The 21,612-nt window shown below is 40.8% G+C and overlaps 1 protein-coding gene across 1 annotated transcript in view; it reads left to right on the forward strand.

Annotated features, from left to right (window-relative positions):
* The window catches only part of arsb (arylsulfatase B), a 56,952-nt gene that overhangs the window by 27,801 nt on the left and 7,539 nt on the right, over nt 1-21,612 (forward strand). The window contains exon 9 of the transcript XR_015130436.1: nt 13,827-13,914. The gene's annotated coding sequence lies outside the window, so the exon portion shown is untranslated. The remainder of the gene's footprint in view (nt 1-13,826; nt 13,915-21,612) is intronic.

Genomic DNA, 21,612 nt, shown 5'->3' on the forward strand with positions numbered 1-21,612 from the left:
CAGGTGGGTAGGCCTTATTAGAAATGACCATATTAGAAATATCTCCTCTGTGTGACATCATAAAGGTCCAAATTTAGAAAAGTTAAGAGTTTGCTGCCTGAGGTTTGGCCTCACAGGGATTACTGGTACATACTCTGACCTCATTATTTCAAACTTCAGCAATGTTTAATATTAGCACCCACCTCTGAAATAATCTATTTATAACAGAAAATTAAGGAAACACACATCAGGACTGCTTTAAATTACTTTAAATCATAATGGTTAGATATCTTCTTTACTCAAAAACAAGATTGTTCACTCTCAGTAAACATGAAGCAATAATTTTGACTAAAATGCAACTGAAACATATAAAACTCAAAGGTTTATGTATTCAAATACTTTATCTTTTAGGAAAATGTACTCGGTATAAACTAAATGGATACCAATCACGTACATTTCATTTGACCAAATTTCATTAAATGTAACATTTTACATTGTACATATGTAAGAAAACATGGAAAAATTTACATATAATTAAATTGGCTAAAATCAGCATTTTGGGCAGAAATGTTTTGCCTGGTGCTTACAGGCTGATATACGACCCCTGAGTGAAGAAAGTCTATTTTTTTCTGATATTAATACTTATTAATTAATACAGTGTTTTGTCCAGTTTTTCAATTAGTTGGTGAAAAAAAATGAAAATACACCAAATTCAGAAATATATTGGTGACACATTAGACTACATTTAATACAATTAAAAAATTATCATCGGTTTTCAAGAGTCCGCTGAGAGTTGCAGAGAGGCAGTAACTGGTGGGTTTGGGGCGGGCTCTAGCGGAGCAGTCACTCCCATCCATCCTAACAGCAGTCCTGTCTGGGTAGAGGGTCGGACGCAGGGAGCCATTCATTCTTCTCCGGTGAAAACGTGGAGTAGGATGAATAGTCTGTGAGGGAGAAAATCAAACTCGAATCGAAACAGATAGTCAAGGCAAAACCTGCACAAACTTCAGAGAAGGCACAAAAAGAGATCATCCCACTGTGAGGATTTCACAGCTCCAGATCCGCGCCGACTGCAGCTTTTACACGTAAGTACGTGCGCAAAGGGGGAATGTTTTAAACAGTACTGTTCTTCCCTTAACAATGGAGTGGTTATTCTTTTCTGAAACAAGCCTGAAAGTGGAGAATCTCTTCCAGACGTAAGTGACTTTCACGGGACTTTGGCTGGTTTTTGTATTTCTCTCGGAGCACTGACGGGGAAACTCGTGGCAGAAAAGCCGAGTAGTCGGTTTCTTTGCCATGTAATGAAGCGCACTGGGACCCCAAAATGATGTCACTGTGACACCAGTCTGTTGGGTTTATTTTATTAAAAGTCTCACCCGCGGATGACGCACGCGATACAATAAAATGCGTAAATTTGAGGTTTTTATTTTATTTTATTTTTTTAAGGTTAGATAAAACGATCATCAGTAGTTGTACCCATTTATGCAAATTCCAGTTTTAAAAATTAAAAATCCCTTCTTTTCTTGGTGTTTTGTTACACCTTGTTTGCAAGTTGTTAAGAACCATGAAACCTTAAAACTCGCATTTGGTCCTTAAAATGTCATGTGGTGGTGATGATGATGATGGGAAATGTCACACAGGTCTTGTTTGCTCAATAGTCACAAGTCAGTTTACTGTCAAAGAGGTCGATATGCAACAAATCACATTTGAGAATCTTTGATAACTGATTCATCTTTGTGTGATCTAGCTCTAAAGCAACACAGCATGATTTTTATTAATATTTTTTCAATGAAAACGTGCCATCAAAAGGCGTCATTAACCCCAAACACCTGATCCCTGCCCGGATTTCCTGTGTCAGTGGGCATATTGAAAGTTTAAAGTTGCTACGCTATTGAAACTCTAAGAGAAAGTCTGTCAGCGGTCTTGACAAAGTGCTACACAGATCGTTGGCTTGTGTTTCAGCAGTAAACCTGAGAACCGGTTGAAACCTCTGAACCAGAGCCTGAGAGGGACAAAGAGCAGCGACAACTGGCTTTTGAGCTCTCTGCACACAATAGATTTCAAAAATGTTGTTTTTTGCTCTAATACATAGTATTGTTGTCACTTTATAGCTGGGAAGGTCTTGTTTATATTCTGTAACTTAATGATGCTTAGTGAATGAATGACTGCAGCATTAAAGACAGCGGTTGCTTGAGGTCCACTGTCAGGGCTTGCCAGTGGTTTGAGTTTATGTGCCAGCACACGTGGTCCCTCAGGGCTCTGTGTTTGGCCCATTAAAAAAAGGAAAGAAAAGCACGAGCTTCATTCGTTACAACCCGGCAGAACTCTCCTTTTCCCCCCATTCAGGCCACAAGAAAAGCAAAATTCTACCAATTTTTTTTCTTTCCTTTGGAACAGTTCTTACTTTTTTTCCCTCTCCTTTCCTAGACTAAATGGTAAACTTTCAAAGCATGGGGAAAAAAAGACACTGCCTGCCTCCTTTCTCCCACCGATGCAGATGATGCAGTTGGCGATGCTTTTTAATGCACGATACGAAAACATAAAACAAGAGCTTTAACTGCTAAGCCATTTACGCAGACCACATCATCTGCCTTTCGTGCCTCTCTGAGCTTTGATGGTAGTGCCTTTGTCATTAATCCAGGATTCTGGCTGCAGTTTATGGGATTGGTCAGTATATTTCTCCTGGAATGAGGGCTATTTTCAGTAGAGGATTTTGATCTACATCTTCCCTGTGCATTTGGATCCTAAATAAATACTGTGAGAGTAAATGTTGCCGAGTGGTCTGCTGATAGAAATCAGACCTGGGCTCTATCAGTGTTTGCTTGAAACCAAAGCCAGGACCATAGTGTCACTATGACCAGAGTGTGAAATCCACTAATTGAACGGCTGCTCCCGTGTCAAAGGTTAAACCAGATGACTCCAGCAGGCTGGGATTAACATCTGGAATACAGTTTGTTCCAGCAGAGGCCTGCTGTGGATATCCTCCAGTGTAGATGGCCGAGATAACGAGACCGGTTTATTTGCATGGCACTTCCTCGGACTACTGTAACTGCTGCACGTGTACGTTAGATCATTCGCTCACACATCTGTTTTTCCACAATCTGTGCTCTTTTTTTTATTCCTTTTTTGTCTCCCCACCTTACCACCACCAATTGTATTCTTTTGTGTCTGCAAGTGTGGCCAGTAAAACTTTCAACAGGAGCATCCAGGAGGAAGCGCTCTATGAAACCAAACATCACAGGTTTTATTTAATATGCCTCTTGTTACCCTAAAGTTTGTTTATTTGCTTATAAAGTTGACGTAATGTGAGGAAGACAGTCTTAAAATCTTGACAAACCCAAAGTGGGTCACATTACGTTATACCGTTTCCATTCCAAGCTTCTAAAAAGAGTATTGAATTGAAAGCAGCCGTGAGTCTGACTTTTGTTGATTTTTTTCATAGTATGGCCTCGGAGACAGGCTGCTTGATCAGTGCTAGGAGAACTGTCTTTCACAGTCTGACACAAAAGCAACTGAGATGTTTTGTCATGTGATCACATATTTTCCCCCGTTCTCCATCTTAGTGCTTTCACTTTTTAATTGATTAACGAACTTCAGTACCAGCTACTTCCTAAACTACCATCATTAATGTTGTAATCTGGTCTGATACTGACGACTAAAACAGTGTTTTTGGCTAAAAGATGGCTGTAGCTTAAGTGAAGTCCTGTTTGGAAACCTTGAGATGACCGCTTTTCTCTGCCACCTTCTCGGTGAAACCTGATTTTGTGAGCAAAATGTGCTCATAGGCTAGCTTGTAAAGCTAAAGTTGTTAGCTAATAAGTTTATGCCCTGGTGGCCACTGGAAGGAATGCATATTTAAGACACTTTCTTGTTGGCTTTACTTTTCATGCTTGGAAGCCATCTTTAATGCTGTTTTCATGTGTGCACAACTTTTAGACAACCCTTATTTAACAACTAATGAACGGTGGTTCCTTGTCCTGTCTTCTGATTTGTAAACACAACTTCAGAAGGGCACTGTGGTAGTCTACAAGACTGACCTTTCCTAATGTGTCTTTAATGTTGTCAGAGCTTTTAAACCTAACTATGACTTTCCTAACTGACATTCCCAAAACTGACCAAAGTAAGAAAACAGCGAGGGAAAGTGACATTTACAAACGGTCCTCTTTATGAGTCAAACTCCAGTGTCATGGTTGAAAGTCACCTGTGCCCTCTCCACCCCACCTACCTCCTCAGATTCCTTAAGTGGGGTGTGCAAACACTAAGGCTGGTGGTTTTTCCTCTCATACTTCTTTGAAGTCCATGAGAAGGCCGCCTAAAAGGAGGCATGCACAGTTGGTGCATTATAGTTCACTAGCATGGTCATAAGAAACTGTCACTCGCATGGATGTCTGCATCAAGCCTGGTGCTCGCCTTCTGATGATCCACGTTCTGTCACTAAAACCTAAGCACACCCAAGAAGATTCACATAAATGTGAATTCTGTTTTCCTCTGACTCTCTCCGCCCTTCATGCCCCCACATTGTTCCTGGAGATGAGTCTCTCCTGGGGGTACCTATGCTTCCAGCAGCTCTCCTGTTTACTGGGAAATCAGCATGGTGGGGTCACAATAAGAAATCCCTCATCTTACACTGGAAATAAAGACCTGTCCAAAGAAATGACTAGTAGAGGAAGGAGGAGTTGGTGGGGGTTGAGGCGGAGGGGTGTTGGGTAAAATGAGGAGAAGGAATCTGCACTGGGTTTTGTCCCTTTGTAACGAGCTGTGGGTCAGTCTCAGGGGAATGGACGGCAGACAGGCGGAGGGTTCTGCAGCTGCTTGGCCTGAAGCACTTCATCTAGTCCCTGAGCAACTGCAGGCTCATTAAACTGCACTGTTTCTACTCAACATTAACTTCAGTTTATGTCTCCTGTTTTCGTCCATGCCATCCATCGTTGCTCTTTACTGGCAAATGTTGTATGAGACATGCTTAAATATTGATTAGGCTGGAACTGGAGTCACCCTGGGACTTGGTCTGACAGCTGTATGCTAATGATAAAAGGGTATAACCTCCCACAATAGGCAGTCTGTGTGCGATGTGCGATAAGATGGTTTGTGTTCAGCTTGGCTGTGGACATGGAACACGTTTTGTGTGAACAAGATTAGTCTACATTGTGTGTTGCGTGTGTGTGTGTGTGTGTGTGTGTGTGTGTTTCTAATTCACACAGTATAACAGAAGATCTGCAATGACGACAAAGTCATTGTAACTGAAAAACGAATTATTGTCTGTCTGTTTCAGTTTTGGGAGGAATTTTCATCCACATTACTGAAGTTCTTTCACTTGTTTAATGTTGATAAATATTGGGGAATACTGCTAGTAAATTCCCCTGCTTTTTCTTTTATACTAGTCTGCTCAAGAATCCTTTCATTTTCACTCACATTCATTGCTAAATCCCAGAACAGCTGAAGGATCCTCCAGCTGGTCTGAGCCAATTTTTCTCAAAACCACACATCTGATTTTCTCTGTTTGAGTCAAGGTTCCAGCAGCACTATGGAAACCTTACTTTGGTTTGGACTGGCAGGCTGTCACTGGTCATTATCGCCACTGTACGCTGGTCCAGAGCAAAGCGAATCCAATGGCTGTAACACCCTCTGGCTGCATTCTGCCTTGGCACACCTACTTTGAATAGAGATGAGTCATTCTAAAAGTAAGGCAGGTCACTGGTTTGAGCTAATCCTGTTCATGTTACTGACTGTATTAACAGTAAATTGCTGTTTGCCCCCTTTGGAACTGTTGCTATGCAAGTCAAGCTTTATGTCAGTTTACAGCAAGTTACTTCTGAGTAATATTTTTTTTTTTTAAACAGTGGGTCTTGTCCCCAACAAGTGAAAAGCTCAAATGGCAACTGTTACTAATTATAGTTTATGAAGCAGATGAACACTGAACAGTCATTATTTTGCTGTAGTGGTTTTTTTTGCTTTTGGGACGGCTAACAAGTCGATGTCTCAGGGGAAAAATATTTAAAAGATTGTATATAATATGTATTTTATCTCTTAAGTGTATAATTTAAGCATATAAATGTCTTATAAACCCATTGAAACTGGTTACTACACATACATCTATCTAAAAGAGTTGTTGCTTCCATGCATACAAATATGCTACGGCCCACTTGGTTCAACTGTATGCATATGAATTTTTGTGATGCAGAAACGCTTAACTGCACTACTTGAGCTCTGCACATGTCCTTCAGGCAGATTAAGTGGACTTTAGAGAAGCATAACTGGAAGGACTATTTGTCCATGGTGTTTGCAGCTGTTTATGTTTGCAACCAAGTGTAATCCCTTCTTAATGTTATTGCAAAAACATATGCTCTTTAAATAAAAAAAACAAAAAACAAAACATTATTACTGTTTCTTTTCATCGGGCTTATCTATTTAAGAAAAATACTGTCAAGGCTATAGCTTAAATAAGGACATAAATAAAGACCAAACCTCCGGCATATATAATGAGCTGACGTGACTAGGCTAAACGGATTTGGAGACAGGACAGATTTCCAAGTTGCAGCCTCATTATTAGATGGATTCTGTTTAATATGTCTAGTTAAATCAAGACCAACACAGTTTTGGCTGAAGTTGGTGTCATCTCTCTCTCAATCTTAAGTCATAAGTAAACATTTATGCAGTTGCAGGACTTTGTTAAATTTGACTTTATTTAATTTACCTTTGCTTTTATTCCAACACCTTTATGAAATGTGCATATTTGCTTTGGAGAAAGCAAAAAGAATGCAGAGAATGAGGCATTTCTTTGTTTGCTCTTGTCATTTGGGGCGGTCCTGCACAGCTAAGTGGTATTTGCCAGCTTAAGACGGCAGGGATTGTGTATTGGCTCTCTGTGTGGAGAGGGTAAACAAAGGCATGACAAAGTGGATAACAGAAGACTTTAATAATAGGAGTTGGAAGCACAGACAAGTCATAAAGGACATATGTTTCAGAGCGCACCATGGATCAGAGAAAACAAAGATATTAAACAAAAGAGTGCAAAGAGTAAGCATAAAGATAGTAAGATTAACTGGAATTTTCTTGTTATACCCACTGATGAAACCACTAGTTGTCCCACAGAACACTTACTCAGAGGGGTATCGCTTTCTGAAAAGCTGCCTCTGACCTCTGACCATTCATCTGTCCATCTACAGCTTGGCTAAAAAAATGCCCATAGAGAGGTGATCATGTCCACACCAAGATGAGTTTAAAAACAGCTTGTATACTTTTGAACATTTAGGGCTTCCCAGGGCTCATGTTGTGTAAGAAAGCATTCAGGTGACAATCTGTGGGAACTGATCAATAGACTGCTTGTGTGTACTGGCAAACTGAGCGTGCAGATTCAACTTCCTGACCTTAGCACCAGTGGATTTACACAGTGAGGTCCATTTTCAGAATCCATACACTACTATAAACACAGTTTTGGCTCAATATAGCACCAGGGCAATGATTGGTTGACTTTACTCAATTCCAGCAAGGAGTAACATTGCACTTGTGCAGCATTGACACATAGCTGAACTGTTTTCATCGCACTACCTACCACTAGAGGTAAATAACAGTATAAATAACTGTGATCTGACCTTTTTAAAAGCCACCTGAAATGTAAATGAAGGCCCCTTAACAGCAATTTCAGATTGTTGTTGACAGTTTAAGGGCAGACATGCACTTAACCAGATCTTATCCTCTTCTCTGGATCATTAGGCATGTTGAAGAAACCGTTAAGCTTTTCTCACTGAAGAGCCATCAGATTCCTGGTGGTCGATGGCCTGTGGTGCTCAGTGGGAATCTTTATCACCTCAGGCTCAGGGATTCACCAGGGAGACAGAGAAGAGCTTGGTTTTCCAGACATGATAACAGAACCTGGCAAACATTAGCCAGGCTGCAGTGCATATACAGATGAGGGCAGGAGGGGAATGTGTGTGTGTGTGTGTGTGTGTGTGTGTGTGTGTGTGTGTGTGTGTGTGTGTGTGTGTGTGTGTGTGTGTGTGAGAACTCATGTGAAACTTTTTTGCCCATTATATCTGTCATCATGTCTGGGAGAGACTTGGCTCTCATCCAATCCAGAGAAATTACCCTCCTATCCACATTAGGAGAGCACTTAATACACCTGTCTTCTGTTATTAGGGAGAGGTCGATGACTTCATCGGATTTGAACAAAGGCGACACACACACACACACACACACAAACTTAAAGCATTTTGAAATCTCTTCTTTCTCTTTGATTCAATTTCTCTTGTTTTTATGAAACTGCTGCAGCTGTAACCATCTGTTATGTTCCACGTTGCTCTAACACACTAATCACTGTAAGGTGACATCATCTCTGTGTGCTCTGTGCGGTCTGTGGTTTACAAGCAGGACACACATGCATCCACGCACACACACACACACACACACACACACACACACACACACACACACACACACACACACACACAAGGACATGAGGAAATTGGATCGAGTATGGATAATCATTGCATTAGTGCAGTGTGTGTAATCAGTGTGTGCCTAAGGGAGTAAAACACACCTTGTGTTTTTACTTTACACACCGAGCGCTCTCATAGCAGTTCAGCTTGTGCTCCAGTGTTGAGGGTTTTTGTTGAATGGAAAGGGTGTATGCTTGCATCGAAAGGAAGTGGGGGCTAAAGGAGATACTAGCGTGATGTCACTGAAAAGGATCAATTTCCGTGTCCTTATAATTATTGTGAAGAATTCTGAGAGTAAATGTTCGGATTTTTAATTGTGTTTTTGAATGTTTCAGAAAAACACCATGGACAAAGTTACAGTTAGCATGCCTGACTAATTATCTGATTACCTCAGTGTGAATGCCTGGGTGCACATGACACGGCTCTGTTTTCAACAGGGCAAATGCTAACTTAATTAGTTAGCTATTAATAACTAACTGAATATATGATTAACAGATGTGGTCAAATCAATTGTGGAGTTAGTGCTTTTCTATCTCTGTCATACAATAAGTGATTAATCGGGTACTTAATGACCAGATTAATCAGACAAGGTTATCTCGTACGCAACGTTCACAGAGGTGTGTAGGGCACACCTAATGGTCTCTGTTTCTGTCTTTCTGTTGCCATCAGTTGATCCCCTCATCCCCAAGCAGTCACGGCAGGTTGTTGCCCGTACATTAGCCTGTTTCTCAAAGGGGTTTTTCCTTCCCACTGTCACCAAGTGCTTTATCATAGAGGGGTTGTCGAATTGTTGCAGTTTTCTCTGTATTATTGCAGGGTCTTTACCCTACAACATAAAGCATCTTGAGGTGACTGTTGTGATTTTGCACTATATAAAACTGAATTGAAGTGAAACGAGTGTGCACTCAATGTGGAAGCTCCACAGGAACCAGCAACCCAATGTTTTTGTGTTGGTTTTTTTTGTTTTTTTCTTGTCCCTGTTTGAAGACCTCCTGGTGAGGCTTTCAAAGCCCTTCTGTTTCAGCGCTACAGTAAATGTAACACAGCTGAGCAGGAACAAGCAACACTCATTATTCTCCGCAACCGTAATGGCTTACTTCGTGTTTTTGTGTGTTACTTTTTTTTTTTGCACATTTCATACATTTTGCATAACTAAATAAAGTCTCACTGTCAGCTGCCACTTGTATTTGATTTTAGCACTAATGAATAAATCTGGGACTCTCCACCATTTGACCCTAGAGCTGAAGAAGCTTCTCGGATGAGAGGTGAAACGTCTTCAGGCAACTTAAAGAAGTCCAGACGCTTTTCTTTCCAAGCTCCTTAGACTACGATGACCTGGATGACTGAGAACCTTCACAGACACTAGTGAATAACATTAGTGCGCTTGTCCCATAAGCACAATACTGAATGCACTGTGCTGCCACTGAGCGGTTTCTGTGGTGCTGATGCAGCAGCAGTTTGATAGTCATATAAAAATGTTCCAGTCTCACACACATACACACTGGCTGCTGTCTGCTATGATGAGGTCATAGTTGGTCAAGTCTGTTTTGTATTGTATGAACAGAGAGCAGCTGTAATGCCCATTCAGCTCTGGACTTAAGATAGAGGGCTTATATAACCCAGTGTACACTGACAATATCTATTGTGTTTCTGTAAACTCTGCAAACACATGTTCCCGCTGGGTTTACAATAGCAAATATTTCCCAGTGTTCATGCCTTTGAAGTTGACCTTTCAGACCACAAAGGTGAGTTGCAGCTTTGAGTTCCAGAAAAATCTGCTCTAGTGCCTGATCTTCAGCACTCTTTAAATATTTACTCACTGATGCGCTTCAGCGATTGCTCATAATCGCTTTGCAGTTTGCAGTGCATTACAGTGATTACTGTTCAGAGAGTGAATTGGGTTCGGGGTGCTGGCTGCTTCCTGACACCTGTGTTGTATGTGTGCGTTAGCCTGAGGGATGGGGCTACCGAGCTGCTTATTTTTAATGAGAATGCTCTCTGCTTAGCCTCACATGCCTCTCATTACTGCCCGCAGACCCAGAGAGTGAAGAAAAGACGAGGATGGGAGAAATAAATATAAAACAGATGGAAAATGGTAATGAAAGATCCTTCTGATTTTGATCCTCACTGCCAAATACAGTATCAGTGCTTGGTGTGTCACAGCCTTGATGGAGAGTAACGTATGATTTACATCAAACAGCATCCAACTTGGGTCCTGCATGTGCAGCTACAGAAACATTTGAAGTAATAATTACACAGGACCAATACAAGTGGTTCCATACCTGATGTGAAGCTATAGGTAACCGGATGTTAGCTTAGCATGCAGTGCACAGTTTTCACTGTTTTCAATCGAGATGTTAAGAGAATCTAACAAGCAGTTTTTTTTCTGATTTTGCAAATATGGGTGCGCTGATCTTCTCATCAGAGTATGTGCAAAAAGAAAAAATCATCTAAAAAAATTGGAAAATGGCAAACCTCTTTTGTCCCTTCCATTCAGCTCCCCTGTTCCCAAAGCTCTTAAATGCTATAAGAAAGACCCTTTTGTGGCGGACCTGGCTGCAGTGAAATTGCCTATGGTTCCCACATAATAGCCTGCCATCTAGTCTGGAAGGATTCAACAGCTGAGCTCCAAACACTGACATCTAGCTCACCTAAACTAAGAGGTATTAGGTTAAATGTGTGTTGGGGCATTTTTTTGGCAATGCTTTAGAGAGGTAAAAATAGTAGTTGGTCTGTAACACTTGGGGAAAATCCCCTCAGCTGTGCAATTTGGAAAATAATTCACACTGTTGAGTTTCCCCAGAGGACAAAACTGAACTCAGAACATCAATCTGAAGTCTTTTCCTTATCTGTTATTATGTATTTCAGGGCACTTTTCTGTAAAGTTGTTCTTCCTGTTTTCCAGCCAACATATTGATTCTAAATTCATCCAAAATCACAGCCAAAGGATCAGATTAAGTCATAGCAAGTGCGCTTTCAGTTTTGACTCTCTGCGAAAAATTGAACTTAGCTCGGGGGAATTGACTGAGAGGCCTACTGGCCTGTGGTTTATTAGTGTAAGTCCCAGTGATCCCAGAGAAGCTGCTGTGTGTGTCTTGTATTATTTCAAGCTTACGCCAAGTTTTTGTGGCAGGATACTGCTTGTTTTCCCACTGTTCATAAAGTCGATGCTAGTGTCGATTAGATCTTATTTGATTGAGAGATTTCAACACAAACACAATCTCTCTTTTAGCCACAGCTGTTGCTTTGAATGGCTAACGGAGATGAAGGCATATTAGTTTATTAAAGATCATTTTTTGTGTACCTTGTAGCTTATCAAATTCTTGTAGAATTTTTACAAAATATTTCATCAGTGCTTTTTTGTCCCCATTGGTCAGGCTACAGAACAATCCCAGTGGAAATGATGTTTTCTCAGGTATAGAAGAAATGAGATGGCTTATGGTGAGTACTGGAAGTAAAGTGATTGGATAGTATTGGATTATTTTACTGGTTTTACTGGAAAATCTGGTGTAACTGAGATAAAAGTTTAAGACATGATGAAGTGTACATAATTAAAGAAACAGCACCAACTGCACAAGCATGACAAGCTTGTCGAGTTCAGTAACTCCAGTTAGTGGAAAGAGGGCCTAGCAGCAACCAATTGGCCCTAGTTGCATATCTCAGCACACCTATCAATCAAAGTGGACACGCCCCTACAAGAACAATTGTATAAGAACAATTCTCTCACTTTAGAGTTGTTATGAATTGTTATGAAGGGTGAATCTGTCCATGGAGGTTAGAAATGTTTTTTTAAAGTGTCCCTAGTGTCCCAGGAACCCTCACCTTTCAGCTTTGGAGTTTGCTGCTCAGTCAGTTTGGAAGCAAAAACATAATGAAATAGAGATTGTGGATAAGTAATTTGAATTGAATTTGAATTGCTGACAGTGGATCCCAAAGAAACTGCATGTAATCATCTTGGAATTTGTGAAAATGTAGGTGGTCTCTGTCTCCACTGTTTGAATCAGTCATGGATTAAGAGCATTGTCAATCCAATGCTGGCAGAGAAAAGGTGTCCTTTACCGTCACAATCTATCATTCTGCCATCTGCACACAAACAAGCAAACAAACAAAACTTCTGCTTCCTTTTGAGACAGTCTCTGTGTTTGCTGACCTGTTATCATCACCTAATCTGGTCCACTTATCCTGTGTTGGTGTTTCTGTGCAGTCTTGTTATGTCAGAGTACTGACCTGATCATTAACTTAGCTGAGTGCTATCTCTGGACAGTAACCATTAAAAGGCCCCAACATCACTGAATAAAAGGGAAGAGAGACTGCCATTAGTCAGTTATCTGCAGCCTGTAGAGTGTGTCTGCCGTCAGTATGAAGAGGGTAGAGAAAGCTGAATGTACTGCTGACAGCTGAAACATGTTTAATCACTGTCAGTGGTGCTGTTGAGATTCATTTTGTTAGCTCCAAAGTGATTACTTTCTTGCTCCTTGTATCGACTGATAATGTAATGATTTAGTATTATTTTTTTATTAGTTCTTCTTTTACTCATGAGTGTGTTTCTGCTGTGACTTTTAGATCATAGGGTCAGAATTTGGCACTAACAACTTAAAACCATCACGGTTTGTATCAACAGCTCAGGCTGCTGCTGCTGGGACCACCATATTTTTTTGGCACACTTTGGGCCCTGCAGTCCAAACTAAGCATTGTTTAAACACCACACCATGCCTACCTGATTATTGGTGCTGACCACGTCCATTCCTTTATGATCCCTGTCATAAAGAGCTTATATATATATAAAATATAGTCATTTGAGTCAATATTGACGGAACAATAAACACAAATGTGACCATTGTAAGGACTCTGGATTGAGTTAGATGACAGAACAGACACACTGCGTGTAGCAAAAGTAAAAATGTTCTAAAAATACAGGTTTTTCAACTTTTGAATATGAATAGAAGTAATATGATAAAGCCGGCACGATAAGGTTGGAAACACGAAGAACACAGGCAGAGTAGTCAAACACTGGGTTGAAGTTGGTTTGAAGTTTTCCTGAACTGAGGGAGTGATTCAATAGTTGGAGTTTGTACTGCAAACCTAACATCTGGACAGAAGATATTGTAATTTCTTTGATGCACACAGAGCTTAAGAGTTTGCGCTGTGGTTGTAAACATTATGCAACTTTGCTACTGAGCCCCAACTGAGGCTGCACCTCTTCTCTTTTTTTATGAACATGTGAACCAGTTTAAGAGTTTCTCCAGGTGCAGTTGCTCCGTAGTCTCGGGTTTAAATGGAAAATACCAGTGAGCAATGAGGAAAGGATGCTCATTATTGTTGGGGAGCCAACAATGACTGAACTATAGCCCTCTGGAGATGGTGTGTTTTTGTCATTTGGACTCATCACTGCTTCGTTCTTGCTCTCTACAGGTTGTGACGATCTGAGAGAAGAGCCTTACGTCTGGATTTCACCGAAGAGATTTTACCTCTGCATCCACTGCCGGGTCCTGCACAGGAGGTCGGTGTTGTCGTTTGTTGTTACGTGCGTTTTTCCTTTCATTTCATCTGTGCTCTTTGGTCAACTGTAAATATATAGCTTTTCCTCTGGAGCAAAACAAAACAAACAGAAGCATGATTTCCTGCTTTTCTTGTCATGATATTATTGCAGTTCCTGGCACCTTTCTGTTTCTAGTGGAAACACAAACTGTTCCCATGGTCCTATTGTTCCAGGCAAGTGTTAGGTAAATCTTGTAAATCCCAATTTTAATGGATGCTTAAAAGTTTCATTGCAACACCTAAGCTGATCATTTTGCTGGTGTTAAAAGTCAGCAATGCTTTTATAGTTTCTGAAGTTTCTTGCTCAACAAGCAACCTGATATGTGGGTTTAAGACTTTCCATGGTAACACAGCGACCTCCACCAATCAGAAATGTCGCTGTTCCAATTTGTTTAGATTGTTGGTCGAGGAGGGTTTTTTGTGACACTGCAAATAAAACAAGGTTTCTACTGGAGTGCTCACCACCACTTCACAATGTCGTAGCTCACAGTAAGTCTGCTTTGAACAACAATATGAATCACTGTTCATATTGTGCTTTTTACTGGCCCTCATTGAATCTGCTCTGAGGTAGCATAGGTAGTTGGCGCACTTGTACTGTTGTGTCTGTGCTGCAACAGAGCAGATAGGTATCTGCACGGAAACTGCATGTTCCCACACTGACAACAAAATCTGTGTCAGATCCTCATGTGCTCATGGACGTGGAAACTGCTGCGCCGGTACCAGTAGAATCCTCGTCTCTGTGCAGCCAGAGACCTACGCAAACCGACACCAATGCAAGGCTGTTAATCCAGCTGCATATTCAACAAATGTGATTCAGTGTATGACTTTCTTTTTTCTTCTTTGCTTCACCGTGAATCGTCTTGTGACCCCAGAGATTTATGAACCATGAACTTTGATTTAACTGAGGGCAGAAAAGCATCTTCAGCAGCTACACTCAGTCTTTTCATTGTCTGCCATGCTGACTCTTAAAATCTGTTTGATATATGTCTTTCTGGATGAAGTAAGGAAGTTGGGGGGTGTCCGGATGGAGAAGCGTGTTTTTCCAATATGGAGGAAAACAATGGAGTCGGAGATATTGTGCAGGAGACCACCTGTGAAGGTCATTTCAAAGTGGAAAGCCCCAACTAACACAATAAACAAAAAAGTGTTTGTCACTTTGCTCTTTAAATAGGGAGACTTTGTGTCAAGCACTCACTTCCTGTTATCTCATACTTGTTTTGACTGAACCTCATTTGTCTTCACGCTCTGTTTTAAACACATCCAGTTTAACTGAATCTGAAGTGTTCAGTCATAATTCAATCTGAAAGCTTTTATTTCCACTCATGTTTTTTTCAGTTAAATTTCATTTTAAAGAAGGATGTCTGAGGTTGTTATTCTTCCAGTATGAAGCATGATGGTTTTTATCCTCACGTCAGCTCCAATTTAGACCGATTTTTATCTATTGTGTCTGCGGGATGCAACAGTGGTACAATCTGACAAGAACAGGGTTTTTGCTTGGTATTCATAAGAAAAGCATGACTTTTCAACACTCATCTCTTTGTCCGCAAGTGAAAGCACCTACACATCTCACTTTCCTCCCCCAAAACCAGTCTGACAAAAGCAACACGCTTCTTCATTTCCCACCTCTTCTTTTTGTTCTCAGCATCTCCTCATTTGTCTCCGTCCCTCATCTACTCACCTCCTACACATGCTGTGTTTTCCCAAGGGCCTGAAAGTGGGGGATGATATCACTTGACACTTTTATTATCCCAAACTCAAGTGAGAGCGAGTCTGGTGCCAGCATTCCTTGGTAGTGCTTACTTTTGATTTTGAGCAGAGTATCAGGTTAAGTGCCCTCAGCAGCCATGGCTGTGTCCCCCAGGGGTGTTCGGATAAAGCAGGTAGAGCAGTCTCCGTTTGCAGGGGGAGTTTTTGTTACTCTGAGCTATAGTGGGAAACTCAGCTGGGAGTAGCAGGTCAGCACCACAGGGAAGTTAGGATTAAACTGCACTCATCCCGAGCACAAAACACAGTGAGAACAATGCTTTTGGCCCTTTCTAGAAGGAGGGACAAATGGCGTCGACCCAGCTTAGCACAGTGACTGATTTCCTGAGTCTGGGGGAGAAAATAGGATTTGAAGTGGAAGGACTTTTCCCCCCACCACGACCCCCTGCGTTTTTGGACCCCAGGGCAGTTTGCAGAGCTAAGGTGGGGCTAGAAATGGTTAAGCACAATGGAGACAGTGTTAGGCCTGAGGGGCCCAAACGCTGCAGCTCTCTTAACAGTGAGGAAACAGGAGTGCTGGTGACTCCTCAGGGCTCTCAAGTCCATCAGCAGCCAGAGGAAATAGGTGTGAAGAATGTGGCCCCTAATTTCTTAAAGTGGTATTTTCTCTTAGTGGAATATTTTCATTTTTTACTGCACCAACACTGAATCCCTGGAGTCTGGCCAGAACTCTTAAGTCAAGATCATGCTTTATTAATTTCAAATAGTACATCTAAGGTGTCTGTTTTTCTTCATTTCCTTCAATTTTCCAAAACATAACATAAAAAGTGTAATTAGTTTGCTTTGATTTCAATATCAACTTGCAAAATCTAAATAGTCACAGTGAAAAATGCAACAGCTTAACAGTTTTAACATTAAGTATAAGTTTTAAGCAGATACAGCACTATAAAAGTTTGTTTAAGGTCCCACTGAAATACAAGACTGAGTCGGTTACCATATAGCTATCAGTAAAGGATAACTTACAATCCTGGATATTTCCTCCAGATTTGCTATGTAACAGTTTTGAATTGAATCTAGCTGATTCTCAGCTGTATTACAGTTCATCTCCTCAGGTTATAGCAACACTGCTGAAGCCAAAAAAGGACTATTACAAGTACTAAACGTATTAGACATTACTCATTACTTGACAGAGAAAGTAATTTGTTACATTACTCATTACAATACTTTCTCATTACTCTGTTAAATGATTTTTTTTCTATCTTTCTGTCTATCTGCACAGATAATTAAGCTTTGTCAAGTAACAACATAACTTGAATTGAATTTAGTATAATAACGCATTACATTACTGATTTAGTGAATGTGATTACAGTAGCACTCCTGAGTAATGCTAGTAGCACAACAAAACATATGAGATGGCTAAGCTGGAAACCCTGGAGATGAAAAAGTGGTGCTGTTGTGGAAGTGCCAAAAACCACAGTTCATAGCTGAGTGAAACACTGAGTGAAACACTGTAGAAAACTGTGTTAAAAAAAACGTAGGATGCCACATCTTGTCTGATTTTTGAAGCTAAGGACGGTCATGCCTGGTTAGTAGTTGGATAGGAGACTCCTCAGCCACTTATTCTCAGCTTCTTAACTGCTAAGATATAGCAATCTGGAGTCAGAGCCGAGCCAAGAAGAAAAAAAAACCTGTCTTCTGTGGCAGGCAGAGAGAATAATCTCTAACCCCTCCTCTTCTGTGGCGATCCGGTTGGCCACCCACTTTGACGCCAAGCTGTGATATGTCAGATGGTCGTTGTTTTCCTTCACCCTCTTAACCCTCATGGCGCTGGCTAACCGTACGCCGCTTGTGATATGGTCAATATGAGAAGATGAGAGATTGTTGACCTCTGGCTTCCTCCACAGAGGCGCAGCTGAAGAATGACTTTGTCCTAAACTGGATGTGGATCACAGTGTAATTCCCCTGCAGAAGACTTAGGTCTACCAGAATCACTCCTGCTCCACCTCAGCAGTGACACACAATCTGTCAAGATTACATAAACAGATGTTTCTGGGGCGAAATGGTGACCGCATGCACAGAGATCAAACAGAGGTGTGCATGTTTAGATCCAAATGTGAATGTGTGAACCGTTGGTATTTTATGATGTTCTTCGTGTTAAAAAAAAATTACTGTTGTTCTGTTCTGTGGGGGACGTGTTATAGCGCCACACCTCTCACAGGTGTGCCCCCTGCTGACCACTAGCTGTGGCTTCTGTAAACCGTACCACCATTATTCCTTTTCCCTCCTTGTTTCTTTCCCACACTCCCGCCTTACTTCCTCCCGAGCTCAGTGTTGTGATTCCCTCACCTCCAACACACATGTGTGTTTTTGCTCCAGCGGTACTCCCGAGAAAGTTGATAAAATAGCAAATATGCTGCAGAGATAACACTCCCACGCTAAGATGCGGGGAAGTAAAAGCACCGCTGACGAGAGCTGAATGGATAAAAACGAGCGGTGTGATCTCGCTGGGGAGATTTATCTGTCTCCTGACCTCAGCTGTCGCATTAGATAAATGGATCGCTGTGTGTGTGAATAAGACACTGAGGTTGTGAGTGACGATGAGCCAGTGTCAGTGGAAACTTACATCATGTTTGGCATTGCGTAGCATGAAATGAGATGGCACAGGCTACACATACCCAAATATTGTGATCAAAGTGTATCTATAGCATAGAATAAAGTAGTACTAAGATCCTAATTTTAAAAAACAGATTGTGACGAACTCAGTCAGTATGCTGCTTGATATTTGCTGACCTGTTAAGAAAGTTAATGCCTGCTTGTTTTTTTAGCTAAAGAATCAGTATTCTTCAGCTGACACCGTACAGTCCTGCCCAGAATGTTATTTCAGTAGATGTGGACCTCGTCCCCTGTGTGTGCGTGTCGAACATCTGTCTCTATGTGCCTGCTGATGGGCCTCAAGCAGCCGTGGCCTTGAAGTGGCAGATGGTCATAGCAGCTCCCTCTGTGGGATTCAAACTCAGCTCAGGCTTCTCCGATTCCGCAGAAGCAAATGTACATCACTGCAGTCTCCCTACATACATTTGTCACCCCTGAGCTGCTTTTAGGCTGCACTGATGACCCTGAGGTGCTTTTTTTGGATAACTAAGGAAGGTTATAAAAACAGGGATAACATTTTCTTCCATGTGCTACCATCATGTGCAAGATGCTCTGTTTTTGTCTGGGTGTTTGTTTAGTGCTTTAGAGATTTTTGTCTAGCAAACTGCATCTGATTTCAGCACTCAGTAAGCTGTCCCGTCCCCCCCCCCCCCTAAACTGGAAACTCCATAGGCTCTCATCAGAGCCAGATATTCCATCTGTCCATCCGTTGCCTCCAACTCTTTCCATATTTCTCTCCTAATGCCATCTCTTTCCACCGCAGTTCTTAAAAGCGAACTCGGGGCAGCCTCTTAAGGGTGGCTGGACGTTGGAGTGACATAACATGTGCAGGCAGAGCTCAGATTGAAAACATGTGGAGATAAAGCCTCAATGAGATATCTGTGGCATGTCTGGGAAGCACGCATTGACACGAGCCCAAATAAAGCATTTGGTTTCTCTACTATGAAATCAGTTCCTTCCTGACTCAAACTGGGGCTTGGGCACACCTGAGTATTCAGGTCACAAGTGCATGCACAGTCATGTTAATAAGTTGTTTGTTTTTTATCATTATTAATGCAAGTGTATAAAATCAGAACATGCTTCGGGTGGATAAACAATAGAGTTTCTCTATAAGTACACCAGGCAGTAGTAGCTCTTTCAGGGACCACATTTAGCCATGACTCGCAAGATAGAAGAAACACCATTCAATCTGTCACAGTCAGCTGGGATATATAAAGCACTCCCAAACTTGGTTTCAAATCCAAAAGCTTGCAGATTTTTACACATTTATTTTGTTTATTGGGCTACTTGGGGTCAACAGAAGAAGCACTGACACGTTATAACACTACACAGCTGCTTCATGTTCAGTGTTGTGTTTCTGTCTCTGAATGGATGTAAGAAGAGTGTATATTTCTTTTTGCTCTTTGTTCACTTTCCACCAGCTCTAGAATGAAACATGTGGCTCTAAATGCTTCATTAGCTACTATTATTCACTTTGTGAGTCCAAGCAGACAGAACACATTTGGATTTGAGACTTTTCTCATAGTGAGTGTGAGTTAAAACTGTAAAGTGATGAGATGTCCCGGCCCATCAGATTTTACTTATTTTCTTATCTTTCTTATCTTCCATGTTTCAGAGTTAGTTTTTTTGTCTTTTGGTTACTTTGTTACTTTGAAGTTCACTTTTCCCATGTACCTTGTGATTTTCTGTGTTTGCTTGTTTCCTCCTGTGTCACATTTGCTCCCATGTCTAATTGCCAGTCATCTGTGGATGTATTCCTGTCTCATTATTAACTCACTGAACTTTACATTTCCTGGATGAGCCCAACAAAGACTTGACATTTGTTGTTCCGTCCTGCATTGATATTCCATTTGGAGAACCAAAACAATAACCTGCAAGCCTGAAAAAGGCTGTCAACCTCCTTTTAAAAGGAATAAGGGCTCAGGTGATAGCTTTTTGTGCATGTGTAACTATATACATCATGAATCCATATATATGTAAATGTTTTTAAGTTTTTATGAAGAATTAGGGCTGTTTAGACACATTCATTTCTAATTTTAATGATTATTACAATTTAAATATATGTCATTTTTTTCTGTTGATCAAAACAAATGTATTTAAATACTTTTTATATTTATTGTGGGAGGCTAATGAGAGCATTTTTTGTAATTGGGCGAAAAAATTCTTGTTTAGGTTTTCCCAAAAAAAACAGACAATCTGGCTCCACTGTCCGTTGGATTTCTTTTATCAGTCGCCACCCCACTTTTTATTCTCTTCCTTTAAGTCTTCATGATTCCACAGACAAAAGTCTGTCGAGGAAAGATGAATGACTAGCAGCTCAAAGCAAGACACCTTATGTTCTATTTGGATCTGTATGAATGATGTTTTAGCCTGGCAGGCGTCTGGTGTGTACATGTAGATGGTTACTCCCTGCTGATCCACTGGTCTTTGATGTGAGCGTCTGTGCTTTGTCAGAGCTCCTGAGGCTGCCAGGAGAAATCTCTGAGATGTTGGTAGCTTTCTCTTTGTCTGTGAGAATCAATTGAAGTCTCTGGGTGTTCTGAGTTTGTATCTCTACATAACAAATATCGTATCTGAGAACTAGGCCCACTCACAGTCAGGATAATGAGTAAAAATATTAACTGAAAGTGGAACTGATTGGTGTCTTTTCGGAGGACTTTTCGCCCCAACATCTTGAAACAGCGATTATCTGGATAAAAGCTTAAGCAACAGCCAGTGTGCAGTGACTCTGTGTGCAGAACATGGAGGTCTGATAACAAAACCAAACCACAGGAGTATAAAAGAAGTAAATTGAACAGTGTGTCTTTTCTGATGTAAACCGCCAACCTAAGTGTATCCAGCTAGTTCTACTACATTAGTATTCGAAGCAGTAAATGGCAAGAAGCACATAACCGATTAATATTAGTTAAAATAATTAAAGATTATAAAAATAATATAATAATAAATAGCACATATAATGATTATTATTATTAAGTAATTTCTGCTTAAGATTCTTGAACCATCTATATTGTGATTACACTGCCCCTTAAATTTGTTTTTCATTTATGTACCTGTGCATATTTTGTGACATAAAACACCTAAGTATTGAGTAAAATGAGGAGTACCATAGTATCTGACCTTTGACCTGGGGGTGGAGCAATCCTTTCTAGTGCCAAATCTGGATGTGGCACAGTGCTAGCTACTGCTAAGACTACTAACATTTTTTATGTATGTTTGAATTGAAATGAGTATATTTAAGAAAATATGTGCATGTGCAAGAATATCTGAAGAATTACTTTTAGTTGATTAGAGACAGACTCTGATT

Source organism: Aulonocara sp. 'chitande type north' Nkhata Bay, linkage group LG7, assembly GCF_057382095.1.
Source record: "Aulonocara sp. 'chitande type north' Nkhata Bay isolate Kocher_YH1m ecotype deep benthic linkage group LG7, A_spYH_male_GT1.1, whole genome shotgun sequence".
Taxonomy (NCBI): Eukaryota; Metazoa; Chordata; class Actinopteri; order Cichliformes; family Cichlidae; genus Aulonocara; species Aulonocara sp. 'chitande type north' Nkhata Bay.